Source organism: Lycium ferocissimum, chromosome 10 (genome assembly GCF_029784015.1).
Source record: "Lycium ferocissimum isolate CSIRO_LF1 chromosome 10, AGI_CSIRO_Lferr_CH_V1, whole genome shotgun sequence".
Classification (NCBI taxonomy): domain Eukaryota; kingdom Viridiplantae; phylum Streptophyta; class Magnoliopsida; order Solanales; family Solanaceae; genus Lycium; species Lycium ferocissimum.
In genome coordinates, this window is record NC_081351.1 from 25772316 (window position 1) to 25777738 (window position 5423).

The 5423-nt window shown below is 36.6% G+C and overlaps 1 long non-coding RNA gene across 1 annotated transcript; it reads right to left on the reverse strand.

The window, feature by feature from the left end:
• Positions 1-467: 467 nt before the first annotated feature.
• On the reverse strand, positions 468-3487 carry LOC132035544 (uncharacterized). Its single transcript, XR_009409306.1, has 3 exons — positions 3257-3487; positions 3083-3101; positions 468-705 (listed from the first exon to the last, which is right to left on the reverse strand). It is a non-coding gene; the product is annotated as an uncharacterized LOC132035544 (long non-coding RNA).
• Between the last annotated feature and the right edge of the window lie 1936 nt (positions 3488-5423).

Below are 5423 nucleotides of genomic sequence, written 5' to 3' on the forward strand. Positions count from 1 at the left end.
ATGATCCAATGCAATGCTCCATTAACAACTGCTGGAGAGCTATGAGGCAAAAGGTTGAAATTAGTGGATGAGCGGATTTTCCTCCAAGTCCGTGCCTTGAATATATATACCAAATACTGACACAAACTGCCTCGTATTTGCGCATAAAGAAGTCTGAATTCTCGACAAAAATAAAGCGCACATAATTGGCCGGGTTGAGGTGTAACCAGTAGCATTACTTCCTCTTGTGTTGTCGGGTTCAAAACATAATAAGTGAGAGTATGTGGCGACCAAGAGGTAGTAAACAGAAGAACTCCTCGACAAGAGTACTCAAAAGTAAGGGAGTATTTTCCCCACTTAAGCTTAGGTCGGCGAGAAAGGTTTGGGACGTCCCACACCCCGACCTTCCTATCAAAGGTTTGAAAAAACACAAAGTTGTTTGTTGCGTATGCCAATATCCCAAGATTCATAAATCAGAAGAAGCAAGGGTCTAGCTCTGCTGAGATGTAAAGTGGTAAAATAGTCTGATGAGATCAAAGCTCTCAAATCCCTACAATCCCTTTGACATTTAGCAAGGGTACGTATCGGAAGTCTAGTCAGGATATCAATGATGAGACAATCAGGCAAGCATCGAAAAGTTTCAGCAAGTTGGTCGTCGTCATCACCCCTACATATTTTGTCAAATAGTGAACCCAACACTTGTGTGAAGCATTCAAGTGCCATAACCTAGGATTGTCGAATTTCCCTGTAATATAATACTATCATTCAGAGTTTTGAAAGATGGAAAAGAAACTCAAATCATAATGGACATGATCAACTGGGATAGGTTATAGGACATCACAAATTATAATCGTAAAGCATTTAACATTAGCTAAAGATTAAGAAATTTTCCAATTCCAGTGCAAGAAAACTAGAAACAAGTCAAACCTCCACTCATTATGGCTTAACCATATAATTCATGTATATTATAGTGTCTACAAATATAAATCAGGAAGCGTCCGAAGTGGGTTGGGAGAAAATATATCCTAACCAAAAACGTTGCATTATCACAAAGTATAATCGAGTTTCAGAGAAAGTTCTAGTCATTTGGTCGAACAAGGCCTTAGAGACAAACAATCATCTTTTCCTTCATTGTAGAGTCACAGCACAAGTATGGGCATCATTCATCAGTTTGGCCAAGGTGAATCGGTCAATTTCAGAACACACTGCAGATCTCCTAAGCTGCTGGATTAAGAGGGGAGGTAGCAAGAGTCAAAAGATGTGGTGGAAGACAATACCTGCTTGCATTTGGTGGAGCATATTGGAAAGAAAGAAAAGATAGGATCTTTGAAGACAAACCATACAGAAGATCAAGTGGAAGGTCATCACTTCTTTAGGTTTTGGTGTAAAGAACAACGTATAGAAGAGGAAGTTCAGTTAGTGGATTTCATAGGATTATTGTAACTAGCTCTAGTAAGTGTAAATTATTGGAGGTGGCCAGCATGCCCTTAATACTGAGGAATATAAAGTTACCGGTTTCAAAAAAAAAATATCCCTTAAGATAAGCATGTATGCCCCCAGGTTGTGACTTACGCGATAACATTTGCCACTTCCATGGCATGCAGGAGGATCCAATATCCTTTATGATATTTCAATATTTGGAACACATGGAAAAAGTTGCATGCAAGCTGACACATTCTTTATGCAGAACACTACCAACTCAACTAAATACACCATTTGATAATTAAGAAAACAACAAAATTAGAAAAGTAAAGCTAATGCCAGTAGGCTTTTTTATACAAGGTACAGAAGCTTAAACATACTTTATGTAGAATATTATCAACTCAACTAAAAACATCATTAGATAACTTTAAAGAACACCAAAATTAGAAAGGTGATGGATGAGAATTATAAAGTGAGGAGTTAAGCTATTGGCAGCACACTCTTTATATAAGCCCCAAAAGCATGTAACCCATTTGGCAGAGTGACTACATTCCCAGTTTTATGATCTAAATTATAAAAATACAAAAAACCGCTGTCCAAAAAAGTACAATAGAAGTTCACCGTCTTGGTTGTAGAAAAGCTTTATCTTCTGATACATGTTTATAGGTACTTCCCCGCCGTAAGGGAACCCAACAGGAATCTTAACCTTATACCTTTTGTTCCATGCCCATTTCGTAGTCGTCCAAGATCCATATATCCACTGCAGGCTCAGGGAAAAGCAAGTGACAAAAAAGACAAATGGTTTTCCTTCACAAGAGAGTCATCATTTTATGCTCCTTCACTGTGTTGCACACACTTCAGGATGAGGCTTAACAGAGAGTTCTTCCTTATCGATTGTAGAAACAATGATTCCATTATTTTGACAACTATAAGTAAGGCCCTTCTTTTCTAAATCGGCGTAAATGATCCAATGCAATGCTCCATTAACAACTGTTGAAGAGCTATACGGCAAAAAGTTGAAATTAGCGGATGAACGGATTTTCCTCCAAGTCCGTGTCTTGAATATATATACTAAATACTGACAGAAACTGCCTCGTATTTGCGCATAAAAGTTTGAATTCTCGAGAAAAATAAAGCGCACACAATCGGCCGGGTTCATGTGTATGGTGTACAAATACTTCCTCTAGTGTTATGGGGTTCAAAACATAATATTTAGTAGCAGGCCGCCGAGAACTAGTCCACAAAAAATTTACTCATAAACAGAAGAGCTCCTTGACAAGAGTATACAATATAAGGGGAGTAGCATGGTCCCCACTTAAGCAGAGGTTGGGGAGAAAGGTATGTAAGCTCCCTGGCTTGTGCTTGTTAGCAAAAGACACATAAAGGTGTTTGTCAGCCTTGCTAGAAAGATATAAATTATCATGATGCAGAAGAAGCAGGGGTCTAGCTCTGCTGAGATGTAATGTGGTAAAATAGTGTGATGAGATCAAAGCTCTCAAATCCCTACAGTCCCTTCGACATCTAGCAAGGGTACGTATCGGAAGTCTAGTCAGGATATCAATGATGAGACAATCAGGCAAGGATCGAAAAGTTTCAGCAAGTTGGTCGTCGTCATCACATTCACCCCTACATATTTTGTCAAATAGTGAACCCACTTGGTGAAGCATTCAAGTGCCATAACCTAGGATTGGCGAATTTCCCTGTAATATAATACTATCATTCAGAATTTTGAAAGATGGGTATGATAATAATAGAAGAAAAGAAACGCAAATCATAAAAACATGGACATGAGTAGGTAGGTAAATCTGATAGAAGCAAATCAAGAAGATAAATAACTACTGGGAAAGGAACTTACAAAAAGTTGCAGATCAGATGGGTTTGAGTGGGCCTAAATAAAGACTAGGTTTTTTTCCTTCAGGAATCCATCGGTATACAAATTGTTTTTGGTTTTGGACTTAATAATGTTGAGAAAATGGTCCCTTCTCTTTGACTTTAGACTCAAATCATCCCCTTCTTTAAAGGGGTTTGGGTCCATATAATAGGGGGGAAAACATAAGTAGGCAAGTTTTCAGAAAATTTTACAAAGTCAAATCCCAACCAAGATTCTCTCTTCCCATAAAACACTCAATAGCAAATCCAAGATTTCTCTTTCCCTTAAACCGAAATATTGGTAAAGATGGAAATGGATCCCCTAATTATTGGGTTTTGTCGTTTTAAAATGGAATTCCCATTATAGCGGCAGCTTAGCCCCTTGTTTGGATGGTTGTTTCTTGTGGTTCATTATTGTGGGGTTTTTCATTGATGCCCGTTTATTTTCTTGTTCTTAAAATTATGTTGCAAGATGTCGTAAACTTTGTTGTAATTAAATGATTTCTATGTCTAGTTTTTCTATAAGCGCATATCTTTATTGGAGAAGTGCATTTACTAGCGAGACTTTTTGCATTGTAATGCTCGTAGTTGAATGTACCAAAAAAGTACTTTTTAAAAATTGTATATGTTGTCAATCATATTGTTTTTGTTGCTTGTCACTATCGACTTTTCTTATGTTTTCTCTTGAGCGGGTCTTTCGATCGCCTCTCTCGGCTTCCCGAGTGAGGTAAGGTATGCGTACACTGCGGGGCAAAATTATGCCTATTCGGCAGAGGTTTAGCGTAAGACAAGCTTTTACCCAAAATTATGCCTTAAAGCAAATCTCTGCTTAAAAGGCAAACTTCTGCCTATATAGGTCTAATTTTGCTGCAAAACCTCTGCCTTGCGATTTTTTATTTTTTTAAATTTTGTATGAACGGGGGTTCTAACTCGGAAATAAGTTTTAGGTGAAGGACAAAAAATTAAAGGTTTAAATTTGAGGGGCAAAAATCAAAGACCATCGCCTTTGAAGGGCATCCACACAAAAAAACGATAAATCAAGCGGGTGCCTTTGAATTGTGCCTTGCTAAGTCCTGGCTTTAAGGCGGATGATAAAAGTTATAGACCACCAATTTAAGAGACAAAACTTAAAGACCTCCAATTTGAAGGGCAAAAAATTAAAGACCACTAATTCCACTCGGCCCACGTAGCGATCATATTTGCGATACTATAACAATTTTTTCATCGATGCTTAATTACCAATAGTTACTTTCTTGCCCAATTAATTCTCTGCTTATATTTTCCCCTGTATATACTATCTTATTCCTTTTTTTTTTTGTCTATTCTCCATATGTTGTGCCTTTGTGCATAATTTACTGTGCACTAAAAATATCGCGTATGATCTTATTTTCTAAGCTTCTCATTTTTGTAAATTAGTTTTTGATATCATATATCGATTCTAAGCAACAACGCAATATGTTGGATTTTAGTTTGTTTTCTTACAATTATCATTCGTAGTGCATCAATTTTTGATATGTTGTTTCTTGTAGGATTAAAGAGAAGATCAATGATCTACACATAAAAAAAGACTAGAAAATAACTATGGGGAAATTTGAGGGGAGAAGGACAAAGGCATTATCATCACTAGCCACTTAGCGTAAATATTCTTTTTGGTAATGTTTTTCTTTGTTTCGTCCAAATAGTTTAATATCATTTAGTACTTTTTAAATTTGACTTTGCAAAAGGAAAATCAATTTCCTTTTCATCACATGCAATGTATCTAACTTTTTTTCTTTTTTTAATAATTGGAGTATTTAAATGACTTAAGTTTTGAAAAATTTTACAAAGTCAAATCCCAACCAAAGGATTCTCTCTTCCCGTAAAACACTCGATTAAATATAGCAAATCCCAAGATTTCTCTTTCCCTTAAACCGAAATATTGGTAAAGATGAAATGGATCCCTAATTATTGGGTTTTGGCGTTTAAAATGGAATTCCCGTTATAGCGAAAACTTAGCCCCTTGTTGGATGGTTGTTTAATGTGGTTCATTATTGTAGGGTTTTCATTGATGCCACGTTTATTTCTGTTCTTAAAATTATGTTGCAAGATGTCGTATGGCTTAGTTGTAATTAAATGTGATTTTTATGTCCGGTTTTTCTTCTATAGCGCAATGC